The following is a 19,753-nucleotide window of genomic DNA, read 5'->3' as shown; positions in this document are numbered from 1 at the left end:
TGCAGTGCTACTCAAAAAAGATCACTTGCCAAGGAACTTAAGCAGCAGGCCTCTTCTCCCTGCTCTGAGGCATAGGGAGATACTGGGGTTGCAGGAATAAACCTCTTTCTGGCTCTGGTCAGCACAAGCAGTACTTCCTTCTCTAACTGGTTTCTTACTATGCTGCACAGGGGTCTTTGGAGCACAATGAGAGGGAAGGAAGAAGAGGGCCAAATAGCTATTGCTCAGGCACTGAGAGCAGCCAATTAATAATTAGAAAGCACAACTGCAAGGGAAATAAAACCTCACCCTCATCCTGTCCTATCCTTGTATCTGAGGGAGTGAGAGAGGGGAAGAGATCAACTATGGCTTGTTTCACTGCCCTTCCTCTCCTGCAGCTGCTCATTTCTGTCCCTCTAGTCCCTTGTCTCTGGTATGAAGCAGATGCCAGCAGTATGCCTCACTTCTCTCCTCCAGGAGGGCTCGGGGAGGTCTGATAGAGGTCAGGCCCAGGCCTGAGGAAGGATAGTGCTACAAGTCTCCACTACTTGTAGCAGGACAATTTAAAAGCCAGGGGACAGGGAAGCAGAGACAGTGGCTGTTGTGGGGAGGAGTAAGGAAGGTTTGCAAAAGGGTGAATCAATGCCTCACCAGGGAAAGGGAATGGTCCACTAGTTGAGGTGCTAACTTGGGATACTAGGTTAAATTCCCTGCTCTAGCACATACTTTCTGTGTGACACTGAGCAAGTTACTTAGGCCCAATCAACAAAGGTATTTAGGTTCCTAACTTCAATGGATCTGGGCCTCTTGCTTCTATAACCCATCTGTAAAATGGGGATAATACCACTTCTTTCCATTTATCCTTACAACACCCCGTAAGGTAAGGAGCAGGAGTGACAAACAGGGGAGTTCCAGAGCATATAGCTGCAGATCCTACACTTGGAAATAGAGGTACTTGATGAGGGCCCCCAAAGCAACTCAGGTGATGCGAGTCTGTTTGTGTTTTGGGGAGAGCTTTGTGGCTGAGACTCTTAAGTCTTTCCCCAGATCCAGAATTTGAAGCCTGGGTGGTTAATCCCTCCCTACTGGTAAGGGGGTGGAGTTGAGCAGCCGGGCTTAGTACATAGATCAATTGAAAGGGGAACAGTAAACAGGGGGTTTTATGGGAAGGAATGTGGTTATTTCTCTTTTCAGTATGGTTCTCCACATGCATTGTCTGGTCTAGAATGAGGTAACAGCTGCGACCTGCCTTGAATGTGCTGTGTTTTCCTTTCTGCTTGAAGGCTGAAGAGTTTTCTAGTGCATGAAGTGCAAGCTAATGGCAATCCTCAAGAAGATACATGCTGCAGAAGAGCAAGTTTCAACACTTCACAGCAGCAGAGAAAATGAAGACTTCTTGGATCACTAGACAGATAATCATTGTCACAGGTCATATGGGAACAGGGCAGATCAGAAACTGAATTTGTAACTAAAAGGGGAAAGAGAACCAGGAGGCATTCAATCTAGTTAGAAGTATTGAATTATCAGATACTTAGTCAACTACGGAGGAATCTACTCTGGGGGAAGAGAACACAAAGCTACAGGGAACATACCTGATGGCATCCTAATGGTATGTAGCAAAAGCAAGTAGCTACCAAGAGAGATTCTTCAACCATCCAAAGGAGTCAAACAAAATAATCAATATAAGTTAGAGGTTATGAAGTGGGAAAACTCTATTGCCGGCAAGGCTAAAAGGACCATACTTAAACTGCTTTTGCAGATGACAAAGATTGACGGAATGGTAAATAATGATGAGGACAGGGCAGTGTAGGAGTAAAAGAGGTATTTCAAGTGGTTGAGTGCCAAGTAATTTAATCCCCCAAATCACTACAATTCATAGTCTAGGTAAACAAGAAATGGTAGGGCCCAAATCTTAATAATTAATTGTCTCTCAGAGTCAATTCAGGGACATGACTCCCCCTATTTTGGTGACATCGGGTTTTTTCCCCATTTCTTAGGGAACACTATGATTATAAACAAGCAAAATAACCACAATTATTGACTATTTTATTAACAAAGAAAGGAAAAGAAATTAAAAGAAAACAAAAATGGAATAGAACACAAATACTAAACAATGGTTACTTTAGTTACAATTTCTTCTGTATGCAATTGTGGAGAGCTTTTAACAGAGATTACACCTTTGAGAGTAGGCCTGCCTCTGGTGGGGATATTCTATAATCTTATTCTTAAATATTTCCTTTTGTTTCATAGGACTTAGTTAAATCCGTTACTTAAAAGAAGCCATTTAAGGAGCTGTCAACAAATGAATCAATGAACATTAAGAACCCTAAATCTGAAATTAAATCCAACTTTATCTCTATAGATCCAAGTCTCTTGTTCCAGAACACATAGTCTAAACTATTTTATGTCTAATAGGAGAAGCCTTTAGTATCTTAAGTTACAATAATATATCACTATCACATTAAAATCATTACAAGAAAAAAAATCTAATTTATTTTATTGGACCAACTTCTCTTGGTGGAAGAGACAAGCTTTGTGCAGACAAGTTTGATAACTTGTCTGTTGGTCCAATAAAAGGTATTATCTCACCCACCTTGCCTCTCTCTTATCCTGGGACCAACACAACACACTACACACATTTCTTGGCAGTGCTTTAGCAAACTTCCATTTCACCAATCCATGTTGAAGTTGTGCTGATGCAGTCATCTGATTTAGAAGGTCACTGCTTCTTGAAGCTTCTATGTGGCTATGTTCTTAGAGGTCTTGCTGAGACAGAGAGTGTTGTATGGACTTGAGAGTGGTCCTGGATGCTGAATTCAGAGTGTTTTTATAACCCTCTGTCATGGCCCACTCACCAATTGTCAGAGGATGCTCTACTCACTACTGGATGGCACCTCTTTCTGGCGGTTTTGAGGATTAGTTTTGCGAGGTCTACAGCCCTTCCTGCAGTTGCACACCATCTCTCTCTCTCTCTCATTTACTCCATGAGCTGCTGCCCAAGTCACTATATTTGTTTTCCCCTTCTGGGGTACCAGTCTTTTGGAGCAACTGTCCCAGGCAGTCCACTCTCCTCTGTCTGATCTATGCCACTTCTCTAGTAGCTGGAAGGGGAACCTGCCTCCCCTCTAATCTAGGTTCCAGCTCAGGGGCCCTCTCGTCAGCAGCCAAGATCTTCCTTATCCCATACCTTGCTGCTTTCCCCTGAGCCTTTCTTACCTTTCTGGCTCTCCTCTGTCTCTGGGTTTTCCAGTCCAAACTCCTCCTCCTAGAGAGTAACTATAGGCTGCCTATTGTAAACATACCTCCCTTCTCCCAGGGGATGACTGCACACTACTTCTGTGCTCAGCTCCTGGGCTTTATACAGGCCAGTCCTGTTCCTGCCCAGCTGAGCTTCAATTAGTTAATCCCTGCTCCCTGGCTTCTCCTGCAGGTGCAGCCTGGGGAATTAACTGGTCCACCTGGCCATCTTAACCCATTCAGAACTTGTGTGGGGTGAACACCCCATCACACCCTCACTTTTCTCTAATTGCATAGAATAAAGGGGGAAAACTGCACCTTTTACAGGGGGTTGTCTTGATTCAGATTTTAAGATCCTTTCAATGGCTCAACACCTTTGTAGGTTAGCCTTAATAATATTTTCAGCTCATGAATATGTAGTCTGTCAATGCATATGCAGCAGGGTTGTAATTTTTCCCTTAACTTAAATTGGTATATTGGCTTTGTCACAGGAAATTCTAAGAATATTTTAAAATGTTAAATTTTTAATTCTTTCTTTTATGTAGCCTATTTTCTGAGAGATTCCTTCACTTCCATCAGCGTTTAATAGGAGTTCAAATTCTGTTTCAAGTAAGTTCAAACACTCCTACTTTCTATATAAAAGGGGTTTTGTTCTCAAAATAATCTTTTTAAACTTAATTTTAAAGAGGGTATTTAAATGCAAATAGCTGGGCAAGATGGTATTGTCTCTTCTTCCTAAGAGTCTTTGGAAAGATGATTCTGTTTTTTTTGTTTTGTTTTGTTTTTTTGAGTTTGATAAGGAAGCTGCTTCAGCATTATCAGAGAACTAATTAATTCCTCATTATAAAATATCCTATGTTATGATGGCTTTTTGTGTTAGTAACCAGTCTAACAAAGTCATTGGATTCCATGCTGGTACATGAAGCTACTTACTATTTACATAGCAATGATTTTAGGAAGTTACTACATTAGAAGCTTTGCATTTAGGTAAGATATTTGGAAATATATATTTCAAAAGAATCTGATGCCATGTTCAAACATTTAAGGTTTGCACCACCGAGCAGAAATATGAGTTAGACAGAAGTAACCCACATCTCCCATAAAATATTTTCTAGCCATCAATGTTTTTCTTAAAGATGACTCTATACTGCTTGCCAAAGAAATTACTTTCAGTAAGAAAATTCTTTAGCGCCTTTTGAGTAGGTTGAAAATTAGAGGCTCTTTCTTGCAACAGGCAGAGGGGAATGGTAAAAGAAAGCCCACTTTTGTAGTTTAGTTTTAAGGCTTCTGATAAGGATGCCTACATTCCTCTTTGCTCCTAAAACAGAACAGCCTTGTATTTTTTTTTAATTCAGGATTTTCTAAACCATAATATCTTACAAAGTTTGTTTTTCAAGGTAAGATAATATCTACATGAACTGGTATCTTATACAAGATAATACCTTTTGTGGCTTTGTTACCTTTGGTGTCCAGGAGTTTAAGACCTGTCATTTGCAGTGTATTTATAACTTGCAGCTAGAGATTTCTATTAAATATTGTATACATAGCACAAAGCACCAATGCTTTTATACAGTGTCAAAACATAGCATAAAAGAAAATCCTATAGAGTAGATACTAAATAGAAGTTATGAAAGCTGCATTTTTGAACCTATATATCATGGGGCGCAATGCTCACTGCTGGGCTGTGCCTCCTCCTGGTCACTGGGGATGAGTTCGAAGCTAATGTACCCCATCTGCTGTTTGTGTCACTCTGGCTTGACATCCACTCTCGCAGCCTCAAGAACTGCAGTGTCCTCTTTATGGCTCAGCCCTCCAGCCATGTCACCATGTGTGTCTTCCCCCTTCCGAGGATCAGTATTGCAGGTCAATAATCATGCCACTTCCCCAGTGGTGGTGGGAGGGGGGACCCAAGCCTGCCCACTACTCCAGGTCCTGAACCAGGCACCCAGTTGATGGCAGCCTCATGCTGCTCTTCTTGCAACTGCTCACTACTTTTCCCTGGGCCTTTTCCCCATGGCCCCTGTGCCTACTTCACCCTTAGCTCAGGGCCTTCAAGCATTATGCTGTCCATAGTGCTAGTGCTTCTTTCACCTGCTGGGAGCCCAATGTTCACTCCCTGAGCCCCAGACAGCTACCAACCCTGCTCTGCCTTGCAGCTCCTCTTAGCTGAGCCTGCCAGACCTGGATTGGTTGCTCTCTGCAACTCCCCCCTGGTCGGCTAAGCCTCACACAGCCTCTCCAGGCAGCTCGAAGGACTTGCCTCCACTTCTCCTTGCTGAGGTTAACCTTTTCAACACCCATGGAGGCAGATACCTCATCACACTATACAACACACTTGTGTTTTATGACTGAGGGTGTCGTCTTCTTTGACACTTTGGGAGCCTGTCGCTAGTTGACAGAAAGCAGAAGCCTTCTGGAATTTCTTTAAATAAGCCTGATATTTAATTTAATAAACAAATTAACCAAAAACAGAAGCATGTGATATTCTCCAAGTATCATGGGTATAAACATTATTGTAGTTATCTTTTAAAGATTCATGTAAGTTTGCAATGACCTAACATAAGAATAAAATAATACTAATTTAATTAAAAACTATTTCCCATCAATACTGTGGTTTCTCCCCTACAGCTGTTATATAGATTCTACTCAAACAAAATGTGCTTTAATAGTAATCCAAAGTTATACATCTAGGAATAAGGAATGCAGGCCATACCTACAGCATGGGGGATTGTATCCTGCAAAAAAATGACTCTGAAATAGACTTAGCGGTCATAGTGGACAAGCAACTCAACATGCACTCTTAATGCAATTATGTAGCATAAAGGACTAATCCATAAGGCAGTAAGAAAATCACAGGCCATGATTTTGTTGCAGAAACTACAACTTCCAATCCTCAATCTCAATTTCCAGCACTCACATCAGCTTCCAACTCATTGCAACATTTTCTCCAATACCTGATGGAGGGGTGGCTGGGCCAAATTTCAGAGTGGCCTGGCAACCTAGGGCACACGGTGGAGGTGGCAGGTAGACGGACGGGGCTGGGATCCCCTGGAGGCTCACCCCACTAGCTGTCTTGGCTCTGGGTCGAGTGCCACCACTTACACTCAGCACTGCTGGTGTTGACCTTGCACTTCATCCAGGTGCAGTTCAGCCTGCGCCAGAACAGAAGCAATTCCTGCACAGCCTCAAGGACTTCGCCTTCCACAGCTACCAGTGAGTGGAGCTGTGCTTGTGCCGCCTACAGGGCATGGGGCTGAGACAGAGGAGCCCTGGTGGTGCCAGCCCTCCACACAGAGTCTCTGGGAGTTTCTGAGCTGGGGCTGGCTCTAGGCTGCAGGGGCTTGGGTCCCACACCCCACTTGGGGATTGGTGGAATGGGAGGATATTCATCCCCTATTGCCAGGAAAAACCCTGCTGCCAACTTGACAGCTAGTCAGTTACAAAGATGAGTTTAGGTTCTACAGCTCCCAAGACACTCATCCACACCTCCACCCTAATGCCTCTGCCCTGAAGGCAGAATATAGTACCTGAACTGACTGCACCAAAACCTCAGTTTTAACAACTGTGGCTGCAACTTTTGAACCAAACCCTCACAACTTTCTTACAGCCCAACTAATGCTGTCCTGGGTTGTATGAACAGGAGAATTTTTTGATTTTACCTCTGTAGAGGGCACTGGAATGCTCCATACAGTTCTGATGTCCATATTTTTAAAAAGGATGTTGAAAAAACTGAAGACAGTTCAGAAAAGAGACACAAAAATGGTTTGAGGGCTGGATAAAATGCCTGAGTAGTTGATTAACTAAATTGTATTATGCTGGGAAATCCAGATGTTTTCTCTACCTAGTATGTAGTAGTTATGATGAAATCCTATAGATTCTGCGGCCTGGGTGATGGAAACACTTAGCAGTGCAGGTTTCCAGTCTAGGAATGATGGAAAGTGCTTATTAAAATGGGTCATCTGTACTGTACATTATTTGTTTCCCTGACATATTGAACCTACACAGCATTTTCAAGATATCAAATAGATTATCTGATTTATGCCACAGTGTGATTCTAATGTCATATATCAAACTCCTGCTGAGAGGTTTTGAATAGTGTCCATTTTATGAATGTGAGGTATATTACACATCCTTTGGATCCATTTCTAAATCATTGTGGTCTTGGCACTTTTATGTGGAGGGCTGAAGAGTTTGCTTGCACAAGGCTAGGTTACATGAGCTTACAGGCACAGAGGCTTAACTCACTAGACATTCTTCTCTGCAGACCCAAATGGCTTTGATTATCTTTTTCTAGTCTCCAATGCACTGTGGGCAACATCACAGAACTATTTCAGTTTAGATTTTGGAAGTGAGACTTAGTTCAAGTGAGATTCTATATTAGGATACTATTTACACAGCATTCGCACAGACAATATAGTAAAGACCAGATTTTCAAAAGTATGTAGATAGTCTTCTAGAGGGATTTAAAGATACCTAGATACCAAACTCCCATTGAAATCAACCCAAAATCTCAACATTTTGTGGTGCCAAAATGCAATTTTTCTTTTATTTTCCATTTAAATTGTTCAGTTTGGGTGGTCAGAAAGCCCTCCCCCGCAAAAAAAGGTTTGTTAAAAGTGGATATTTCCTATGGAAGTTTCTGGTTTTACCAAAAAAGAAAAAAAATAATTTTCTTGGGCAGGGGAAGCACACAACCTTGAGAAGTCCAAATGTGTGGTCCCTGGCCCTATCTAGCATATTTCAATAGTACAAACTCAAGATTACAATAGCATGGATGACAGTAGCAAGGTCTTCCTCCAAAAGACAAGGTCACAGTTTCTGTCAGATGCAGATGAGCATCCAGGAGCAGTCCAAGAACTAATAAAATCCTAATCTAAGAACATGTGTATTAAATGTCAGATTCACCCTTTCAAGCAGGAGTGAATATTTAGTATTAATAATTAATAATTGATTCTAATGATTCAGTTACTAGTGTGAGAGTGGCACCTGGCACTATGATTAAGGTGCTTCTTTACCTTTGTCCATAAGGTTCACAATTTAGAAGTACACCTGGATCTCATCTTTTAGTTTAATTCCAAGTTTGACAGAGGATGTGATTGACAGTGTAGGAGATAGAAGCATCTGACCCCCAATGATCATTTAGTAAAGGACCCAATCCTGTGAAGTGAGGTCCAGAAGCTTCCAGAATCCAGGTCTACATCTGTAATTAGCACTAAAATGCAGGGCTAGGGGAAACTATGCAATGGAGATTGTGGAAATTTAGTATCTCCCTGAGCCAATTTTAGTATTAAATGGGAAATTTTGGGCTGAGCCTGAAAATGACAAAGGTAAAGACATAAAGAGGACATAGAAAATGTTCAAAGATTCATATTGTGTCAAGGATCATGTGAGACACTTATAAAATAAAAAGCAATAGTGGAAGATAAAGGGTGTAGAAAAAGTTATGAAGGTAAAGAAAGAGGCATCTATGAGATATAAAGGATTTGCCTCCCCAAAAAGGAGCACACAGTTGTACAATTATTTTAAGTTAAAAAAACCAACCTTTAAAGAGATCAAAGGTGGAAAATGGAAGGAATATTGCACAAGATAAACTAAGAAAAATGTCAAGCTCTAAGGAAGAAGAGGTCAATAATGGAGCCTCTTAACGATAGTACAGATATTTTTTCTTCTTTTCTATATTCTATTGAGATAGACAGACATGGGGGAAAAATGATGAATTTTCTATTTCAGTTTTCACAATGAAGTATTACAAAGGACAAAACAGACCATACATACCAAACAGGAGGACCCTTAAAGTCCCTATTGTTTGTTTTTTTTTGGTTTTTCCTAGAGTTTAAGATTTTCATCTCTAGAGATTTTCTGTTATTGTGACTATTTGAAGTATGGTAGTAGCCTTTCTATTTTACTAGACTTTCTTTTTATGAGGTGGCCATGTAATCTGTGATAGTCTAGTTCTAGAAACTGGCAGAATTTATTATTTTTAAAAGACTTTGTTATTTAAGAGCCATGCAAGTGTATAAACACGTATTTCACTGCCTCAATTTTATATAGTGTACCCGTTGAAAATGTCTCCACTTATGTGAACACAAGATAACAGACACACATATTTTTCTCCTTTTATCAAAGTGAAAAGATATGATGATGTCCATCAAAAGCAAGCAATTCTCACTCCAGAAAATATATGAGAAAAGAGGTGGGCCTCACAGTTCTGGGCAGGAGTTTTGGGCTATGTTAGACCAGCAAAGAGAGTGAATTCCAGCATCCAAGGTTCTCCACTGAGGACTCTATGCTTCCAGGTATATAAATTTAGATACTGTTAGCTCAGCTGCTCTATTCTATTCAGGTGCATATGCAACACCAATTTCCATGGTCTTCAACTGACATGACAGTATTTAGGGAGGAGAGAAGTCACTGATTTAAGTGACGCAAAAAAAAGGCCACATTCTGAGCTTCATCTAAGATGCACTCAGGAACATGATTGGAGCCTAAATACTTTTAGAAAGACGTGTGTTGTAGGTGCAGATGTGGCATAACCAGATCTTACTAGTTCATGGCGAATAGCAGCTATGATAGATGGGGACAAGATAGATATTCTGCCTCAGAGATAAGCCTACTAAATCAGGGTGGGCTGTGACCTGGGACTTCTAAATTGTGAAATGCAAAAGGGTGTGGCTGCATGTAGCATGCATGCTACATTTTCCATGAGTGTGGTCTTTGAATTGTAGATCCACTGATACAGTGTTCTGTTTTGGAGTAGAGATTTTCTCTTTGTAGTGCCAGGCTATTTTACCAGTACTTTTCCCTTCCTGTCAGGTGCCTGCCAAGTGCTCTTATTTTCACTATTGAGTGCAAGATTTATAATATCCTGCATTTATCTCCACTTTCTCAGCAAACTGCCTGTGGAGTGGATGAATAATTCAGTCATGCCAGTTTGATTCTATACATTTTTAGCTTCTTCCACTCTGAACAAGATTTGGCCCATTCTAGGAGGGCAAAAGAAAAACAATAAGTGGCTTTTCTGAACATGATCCTCCTCCCAAATTTTAATTTCACAGACAAAGAATTATAGTGGTGACATTTTTATGTTTACCTTGGAATATTAATGTTGATCTCTCTCTATAGATAATCATTCATAACATTCCTCCCTCTATGTGAATAATTATTTATTTATATTAGTGCTGAGGATAGAGAATATTTTCTTCCTAAGGGTTAGTAGAATAACTGATTCAGACTTATAATGTATTAAATTGAATTAAGGTTAGCTACAGCTTTTGTCTTCAGTGATACAGGATGTTTTATTTGGTTATTGTAATATGAATGGTCTCCATCATTAAGGATCTTTTCTAGTCAATATTGTATGTATAGATAATGTGTGAAAATTAGGATGGTCTGGTAGCTGGATAGTGTGGTCTGGTGACCTCTTGTCTCAGGAGGCTGTGTTCTGTACACAACTCTGCATATGGGTTCATCGGTGCTTAGATACTACAGTTATGAGCACAATATAAATTTCTAGATCAATAAGCAGTGTACTCAGCCATTCTATGCCTTGTCTTACCCATCTGTAAAATGGCAATAATTTTTCTTATCACCACTGTAAATTGCTTTGAATCCCTATAATAAAAAATGACTGATGTGAAGATTATTACCATTTATTTATTGCATTGTTGACACTGTACATTTAGGTCTTGATTGTAATTTTTATTGCAACTAGATAGCCTCTGTTGTCATTAGTCTGTTTATTGATCATTCAGCATTTTTTTGAAATTGTATTGGCAGCATTAATCATTACATTTTGGCTGACCTGGAAGATGGCTCTTGGGGCCAAGTGATGGCATTATTCTGGCTGCTGTCTTGCTTGAGAAAATAAATTGATTTTTTAAAATTTGAATACCCTGTAACAGTATTCTTTATTTTTATTTTAGTAACTTAAGTTTGTTTGCTTAGACTAGTCTTTCCTAAAAAAAAAAAATCAGAAAATATTAATTTTACTGAAAATTGCCAATACTTTGCAATAACAGCACACACAAAATATAATCTGTATAACATACAATATATTGCAAAAGAAATTCAGCAATCTCCTTAATAAGCAAAATGCTGCCTCCTTTCATAAGATTAGATATTAAGAACAAAAAAAGCCCCGAGTTACTGATATTATTGAAGATGTTCTACAGGAGAAAGTCTTTGGAATTCTGGATATAAATAAGTAAAAATAATATAGCCCCAAAGGTCAAGAAAGGAAAGACTCTATCCTATAGATTCCTGGTCCAAAGTCCTTTAAAGTCAATGGGTGTTGTCAGAGCGTTACCGGTGTGGTGCTCTGCTTTCTCCTTGTTGATATCACTTGGCTGCGTGCGTGAGTTCCCTCTGTGTGCTGCCCCAGCTCTGCAGATAGCTGACACAGCAGACCTGACGAGAATCCCCAATAACCACAGAGTCCAGTAAGATGCAAAGCCACGTCGGCTAGGTTTATTGCGACCTCGGACACCCGTGCAAGGTCCCCGTAGATTACTTAGTCTACCGGGCGTACTGCGAGAGAGTGCCTCTTGGCAAGGACCCGGCTTAGTGGTGGGACTTTCCACTCCCCCTACGGCTGGACAAAGACACCTCCCCAAGGATGCATTCTTATACACAGATACAAACAAGTTACACATCACACCTGACGTATTAAGGTACAACCTCTCTACGTAGCAAGTTACAACCCTTCTACGTATTAAGGCACCGCCTTCTAACTTGTACATGTTGGTTCGAACAAAACAACTCTATCCATCATTTTACCCTTTTGCCCCTGTCATTGGGATGGGTCGGCCTGTCCTTTCGTTATCTATGAAATGTTTCAGTATAATATGTTCTAATACTGTGTTTATTTTTTGGTATGCTAGGTGAATATGTATTTCTGCAGCATCAGCCCTTTTCGTGCCAGCTTCTGTGAGCAGGGCCTACCTCTGGCTCACAGCTTAACTTTGCTTTATGTTAGCAAAGTCTTGTCCATTACTTTAGTTCAGGCCTCAGGCCTCATACTGGGCCTTTATCAGGGCCTGCACTTACTACAGGAGTCTATCCATGGACTTTAATGCACTTTGAATAATGCCCTGAGTGAGTCTGGCTGATTATATTGTCAGATGGAAAGAAATCACAAAGCAGTGAAATGAGACTACTCATGACTCCCAAGCTGCTACCAGAGATAATGGAGGTAGAGACACTGTACCTGCAACAGGTTCGCCACCACAAAAGTTATTGTTGAAACACTTTATGAATCTGGTGCAGGCACAGTTTAAAAATCTATGTAAACTTATTAATTCCAGTATGATTTTATGAACTCTGCATTATACTGGAATGGTTGTCTTTCACTATATCATTATATCATATCTCTTGTGTTCATGGGAGGGGGACTGGCATCTGGGTGTCTGCCCCTTTATGGGACAGTTGTTAAGGATCATCAGCAACTGAACAGTGTCATAAAATGAGCTGACTAATGCCATGGGGAAGTTGTTCTTCCAAGGAGGCTGATAACCAAGCAATGGATCATCTGATGAGGGACTTGAAGCAGGGCCGGCTCCAGGCACCAGCCGACCAAGCACGTGCTTGGGGCAGCACCTTGGGGCAGGGTGGCTTAGGGTTTTTTTGTTTTGGTTCGGCTGGGCGGCACTGGAGGGGATTTTTTAGTTTGTTTTGGGCAGCACGGTGCTCGGGGGGGGGAGTGTTATAGAGGGGCGGTGCTCTTTTTTTTTTTGCTTGGGGCAGCAAAAAAGTGAGAGCTGGCCCTGACTTGAAGTCACTGAGGTGGTCACCTGACAACAGTGACAGTAACATTATAAAAAGGATTCACCCCTGCAAGGTGGGGCGCAGGGAGCTGAGAGCTCAACTGGAGGAGTGGCGGAATCCTGGACTGCCGACAAAGAGACTGACCACATCCCAAAGACCTCCTGGAGGCAGGAATTTGTGTGGAGATTTTGTTGTTTTTCCATAGATCTGTATCTCTTCTGCTATATAAGAGCAAAGTGTGTGTGTGTTTAGAAATTCCTTTGCAGAGTCTCTGAGTTACTCGCTTTCATTGTAACATATTCTTAGAAGAGGGAAGCAGTAAACCAGGCAGTCCACAGCTTCAGTGGAGCTCTGAGAACATGCAATAGCTACTGGGGAGACTTGGGTGAGCTGGCAATAATTTCAGTGCCTAGGCAATTGGACCACAGCATCCCTACTGCCAACATGGGTGTCAGACATGGGGTCTGCACCTGGAGCGTAATGGCATATGTATGTATTTGCATATGCATAGTGGTATCGGGGATAGTGCCTTTGAGGGTTGAGCTTATAGACTGAGAGTCTGGGCAGGGTACTCTGAAACTCCTGTTATGTGCATGTAATGGAATGAAACTCCAAATAAAACAGTGGTAAGCACTGAGTGATCACTGAACACCACATAAGCCTAGAAGCCCAGAGCCAGAGAGACAGTGCTGAAAATCTGGCCGGCCCCAGAAAGACCACAGCACTAGGACCCAAGATGTCAGTCCATTTCAACAGCCTGTTGACTGTCCACTATGGATGTAAGGCAAAAACTCCACAAAAGCACAACTCAAAAAATAAAGAATCAAATGTCTGAAAAGGACATATCAACATAGAATCCAGAACTTCCATTTCTTCATTAATTCCCTTCACAAAACACATACAACATTTCTGAGGCAAAAATATATAGGAGTATCATCCGAGTGAAGTCGTAAGGCATTCAAGAAACACTAGACTAGGCTGTGTTTCATCTAGGGTTAGATGAACTAGTTTAGATACAGTAAGATCATTTGCCAACAACTCAATTCAGACTCAAACCCAAGCCTTTTCTAAAGTCAAAGAAGTCCATCTATGCTATTTTGTTTAAGCCACATCCTGGATTTGGAAGAGACTGAAAGCAGACTTACTAAAATATTCCTAAAAAGGCTGTTCTGGTGGTAGTTCTACCCTCACCAAAGGCAAAAAAAATTGTGACAAAATTTAAACTTGGAAGATATCCAGTCTAAATTGCTAAGACACAGGAAGTTTGGTTAAGTATGGATAACCTTCCAATACCCTTTCAAAACTTTGGAAGTTTTTGTAAGTCTCTGAACTTTGTGGTTCACCCACAGCTAAATTCAAACCCTGAAAACATAAGGCCCCAAAAGTTTCCCTCTCTTCACTAAGGTGTATAAATATTGACATTAGAAGCTCTAAAGAAACATTTCCAAATGATCTTTCAGCTTTTTAAAAAAATCACAGTACAGTCAGCCAAAGTAGTGCAGGAAATAACAGTGTTTCTGTGAACATCTTGCTCTTCAATTTTCATAGCTGGAAGAGACATATTTGAGACAAACCTCAAAGGAAAACAAAAGGCTCTGCAATTCCAAAAAAACACCACAGCCATGTTGAAATAATTCAGCTTGGTATGAGTTTATCAGAGGTCAAGAAATAAAGGCTGTTGGTATTTTTCAGATGCTTTTGTAAAACACAGTCTTTTAATGTGTGTGGATGTGTGTGATTTTGATGCTCATAAAAGGTGTCAGATGGAAAACCCTGAACAAAGAAATCCTCTGTTTATCCAAAGTAGAGATACAGTTTCCTCAAATTGCAATGCCAGTGCACAATGTTTATCATGCATATTCATGCAAATCGTTAGTAATTCATACCCAGTTTTTCAATTACAGCTGAGGCTAGATTTTTGAAGACCACTCAGCTCCCATTTAGGCACCAAATAAGGGGCCAGATTTTCAAAAGAAGTGAGCAGGTTGGGTGCTGATCTCTTTAAATTCTGACTAGAAATGTCACAACATGACCTACTGGATGCTGAGCTCTTTTGAGAATCTGGCTCCTAGCGAAGATAACTTTGCCCCCACCAGCCCAGTGCTGGGTGCACTCCTGTATTTGTGACCTCAAACTCTATTACAAATCCTAACATTTCATACACTTTCAACAAAATCACTTTTTTTGTTACAATATGGTTTGCAGCTTTCTGCCTTTCTTGCAATACATAAACTTACATAGAGGCTGTGAAAGTATTCATGAACAATACACCATGCATTCAAATATTTCTGACTAGGTGGTTGCAAGTTTAACAATGTTATGCATTTCTTTTTGGTTTTATACCCATAGTATGCACTGAACTGTAAACTAGTTAATCCTCTTGAATCTGAAGATTAAACGTGGATAATAGAACCCTATTTTGAAAGGTCTCTAAATAATAAACTGACTGTTTGGTTTGAGCATGTTAGGAATATCATTAGGCAGGGACTTATTTTTCTATTTCTAATGTGCACATAGAAGCATGTGGATGGTCTCTTGCTAGTACCAAGAACAAACACCAGCTGCAGCCTCCAACCTTCATTTCCAGCTATCATCCAAAGCAGAGCCATTTCATCACCATGGTTCCAACTACCAGTGTCTGGAATAAGCTGAAGTTCTTAATGGTGTCAGGATCCTAAAGTGTTAATGACACAACCATAATAAAAATATTTTGGAGAAAACAATATCCTAACACACCAACCAACTGTGCTCACTCATTTATTTTTTTTAAAAATACACCAAATAATCAAGTGCATACAATCAACTATTTGCCAAGCTGCTCTGCTCTGATTCACACAGAGCAACTCTCTGCATGTGCATCTTCTTTGTCCTGTATTACCTGTGCAGCAACATCTATTTTCCCTCCATTGACCTTCGGTATGGTCTGGATCAATAGGGAGAAGGAAAGGAAGCTGGGAGGTAAAGGGATCTGACCTGTGCTGGGCCAAGCCATCGACAGAGCCAATGAAAAGCACACAGTCACCCCACAGCCATGAGGGAGATAAAGAAAAAATTCAAATGCAGTCTGGGGCTGTACTGACTATTCTGCATAGGCCTCTCCCCCACCTTTAAATGAAGATCTGAAGGGACACTGTAGCCAGTAGAGGTTCTGGTAGCCACTCCACTGGAGCAGTGCTCCTTCTATGTTCAGGAGATCGTCCCAATCTGAAATCTCTGAACCAGCCAACAGAATCTTTTCTCACAACCTCTGATTTGATTCCCATATGAAATTATTTTTATTATATTTATAGGAAGAAAGGGAAAAATATCCCATGTTATTCCCTGTTGTGTCTTTTTGTCCTTCTCAGACATTAGTCCAGTGGCTGTTTACATTTTACAGTCTGAACACATTGCTGTCATTTAATAATAACTAAACATTCATAAACAAACATTTCATACGGTGCTGGGCTCCTTCAGTAGCCATACTTCAGAGTTGCTATGTATTCTGATTTAAAGACATCTCCTTATTAGTCTGGGAAACTTTTATTGTCAAAACACTCCACTACTTCAAGTTCTCTCGGGTTTGCATTAGCATCTCAGCTCGGAATATATATGTTAAGTGGAACTATTTTGTGCTTTTCCCTCTGTGATTTTGTTTAAGAGATCTATTTTTAATTATACCAAGAAACTCCAGGGTGAGATTATACAGTGAGATCTAATCATGCTCTGTAGAGTCTTGTAACTTAATCAAATTCAAATCAATACAATGAGAAGTTTGATAAGGAAATTAAAATTCCACCTGTATCTTCTTGGCTTTCTCTTTCAAATACCTCCTGCTTCTCTGGCTTATCTGAAAGAGATTTATACAAGTCTACTAGTGGGAATTATAGAACCTACTGTATGTTCACCACAACTTTATAATAATAAATGTATTACTTACATAGCACTGTTCGTGTTTGGAAGCACTCAACAAATACTGCGCTAAATTTTGTTCTCCTTTGCAAAGGTTCAACTGCAAACATTAGCTGATTAGGCCTCACCCTGCCATTATGATAAAGGTATCCAGTGTAAAGAATTGTATCCCTATTTTGCAGAAGCTGAGACAGAAGTTAAGTGATTTGTCCAAAGTCACAGATAAAGCCAGTGTCAGATTTAAGATTAGGATTTAAGAGTTCTTGCCTGTCAGTCATGTGCTCAATTCATACCTTTCTCAAAAGAAAAACTATGGGGAATTAAATACATTAGTGTGCCAACCATTCTATATCTGTACTACATTTAGGTAAAACATCCATAGGCGATTCACAGGTTTGCCAGGCTCCAAAGATTTTTTTTGATGGCCCGGAAAATTTATTGTAAAATAAATGAAGATAAACTTTTCTTTTGTGAAGCTCTCATGTTGCCTTCCCTTGTCTAAACTAATTAGATTAGTGTTTTGCTTTAAAGTATCTTTGCTTTTATTAACAGAATTTCCATGAATTGCAGTGACACGTATTACTGTGCTAAGAGCTTTTCTGTAGTTGTATTTAGTCATCAGCCTGTTCCATCACTTCAAGATTTTGCTTTTTTCAAACCAGTAGAGTATTTATACAACAAGCCACTATGGACCACAAACAACTGACTTACTTTCAAAGCTATGGGGAACCAAAACATACCCGTGGGTAGTCAGGTTGACCTGCCTGCTCCACAAACACAAAAAGTTATTGGTTGTGAGTTTAAGATCTACATTATTAACCCAGTATACCCTTCCCAGGTTGGTGCCATGTTTCTATTGTTGCTGTTCAACACCACTGTGGAAATACAGAAACATAAAGGAGAGCGGATAAAAAGGAAGTGGTAAGAAGATAAAAAGAAAGCTGTGAGGAGATAAAAAGCTTCTTAACTGTGGTGTGGATTTTATCCTCTTTTGTTCTTGCAACCCACATTAAATTAAGCTACCAAGGTGTGATATTGTCTTCAGATGAACAAGCAGTGTGACTGTACACATACATCAGACCAGTTAATATATTACACATATGCATCTCAGGTTGATTTAATCATTTGCTAGCTTGGTACAGCAAGCATATTTTTGGGTGGGCTAGGAAGAATGATTTTTTTTTTCAGAAAAATGGGAAAAAAGCAGTACTGTCCATGCCCATGGTTTGCAAAGAATAACAATTATTGACTAATATATGCTGGGCTATCATATATAAATATCACATTGTCAATACCTATTATATATCCGTATGTATTAAGCACATAATAGTAATGCAAACACAGTTACACAGCTTGAATTGGTCTGTGCTTTTTAGATAACTTTGCTCACTTATTCTAAGTATCCCATGGTCCCTTGCATTCACTGAAGTAAGTTTTGGCTTGAGTAAAGAGGGAAACTGTCAAGACCAGCATCAATGAATGCTTTACCACTGCAACAGAAAAGGAGTTGCTCTCCAAGGCCTGAACTGGAACGTCCCACAGAAAGAGGAAAACACATATATGATTGTTCTACACTAGTGCAGACCTAGGAGAGCCTTCATGCCCTTTCATAATGGGGAATCCTGTGTTCACAACAAAGATATGGGATATAGCATGGTACCAGAAAAATTAGGTAGAAAACTGACTGGTTAAATCTAATTTCAGATGATGTACCTTTTACTTGTAAACAAGTAAGGTATAAAAAGATGGCTTTAAGGGTGTAACTTTGGGAGCACATCTTCTGCATAAAGTGATTGTAACAATGCTGCATGAGACAGCTTCCTGGAGACTGGTATTGTATAGAACCTTTTTCCTGTATTATATTATTATTGACTTATAGCTATAAACCGGACTGACATTGGTTTTTTGGTCTATTGAGTGTATTTCATAATGAACCAAAGCATGGTGAAACAATTGATTATGCAATTTATCAATAGATTGGCGAGCCTAGCCATAATAGACACCAAGTATAAGCCAGCATGATTGCTTTCACTTTCTTCTAGACATCACCACCACCTTCTTTATGAATCCATATGTGGCAGGTGGGAGTTTGGGTTGGAAGACAAGGCGCTCAGGTAGTGCAACATACTGCAAAATCTTTACTTTTTCAACACACTACAGAAGCTGAAACAGCAGAGCTTTAGCAGAGATGAACCGGAGGGAAGAGTGCTTGGGCCTGAATTAGATTTAAGCTAGAGTTCCTGATATAGAGCTGGCTGAAAAATTTCCAACTAACTTTTCAAAAAAGACTGTTTTGTCTAAACCATGTGTTTCACAGAAATGTCAGTTTGACAAAAATTTCTCAGATCCAGGATGGAATTTTGAGACACCTCCACCCTGGAATAGCCAATAGCCTGGTGACTAGGGGAATCACCTGGCAAATAGGAAACCCATCTTCAAGTGTCTGATCTGCCTGATTCAGAGCAGGCACTTGAACCTGGATCTCTGATATCCCACATGCCTGCCCTAACAACCAGACTATAGACTCAGTTTCTTTGTTTGGCCCAATGAATATTTATACAAAGTAGAACAGCTCCAGACTAGTTGCCTGCTTATTCCAAGGCCTGAACTGAACAATGCATAACTGGAAACCAGTCTGGCTCTCCTGTGTTAGCATTGTTAAAATCAATGTTACGTTTATAAGAATGTGTTTAGCGTTTAGACATTTTGAAATGCTTGTAGGATGCTGCATGTAGTAATCTCACTTATAACATCTGTACCCCATCTTACAAGGTTATACTGAGTGTTTGCATTGTAAACCTCTGTAACTGTGTAACTCACCAAACAGGGAAGAGGCATTAACTAATGTAAAATGCTGGCTTCCTACAGAAGGAATTAGGTCCTG

At 40.2% G+C, this 19,753-nt stretch overlaps 2 long non-coding RNA genes across 3 annotated transcripts in view; one reads left to right on the top strand and one right to left on the bottom strand.

The window, feature by feature from the left end:
- LOC120372666 overlaps window positions 1-3,277 on the bottom strand; it is a 133,625-nt gene extending 130,348 nt beyond the window's left edge. Inside the window, exon 1 of the long non-coding RNA XR_005585100.1 lies at window positions 3,196-3,277. This is a non-coding gene — a long non-coding RNA (uncharacterized LOC120372666). The remainder of the gene's footprint in view (window positions 1-3,195) is intronic.
- A 283-nt stretch (window positions 3,278-3,560) lies between these two features.
- LOC120372668 lies at window positions 3,561-15,611 on the top strand. Of its 2 annotated transcripts, none has more exons than XR_005585102.1 (3): window positions 3,561-3,598; window positions 3,762-3,825; window positions 9,343-10,263. It is a non-coding gene; the product is annotated as an uncharacterized LOC120372668 (long non-coding RNA). The 2 variants fall into 2 exon arrangements; XR_005585103.1 differs by lacking the exon at window positions 9,343-10,263 and adding an exon at window positions 15,496-15,611 and having other exon boundaries at window positions 3,569-3,598.
- Window positions 15,612-19,753: the final 4,142 nt, after the last annotated feature.

Source organism: Mauremys reevesii, linkage group 9 (genome assembly GCF_016161935.1).
Source record: "Mauremys reevesii isolate NIE-2019 linkage group 9, ASM1616193v1, whole genome shotgun sequence".
Lineage (NCBI taxonomy): Eukaryota > Metazoa > Chordata > Testudines > Geoemydidae > Mauremys > Mauremys reevesii.
This window is presented reverse-complemented; position numbering and strand designations above follow the sequence as displayed.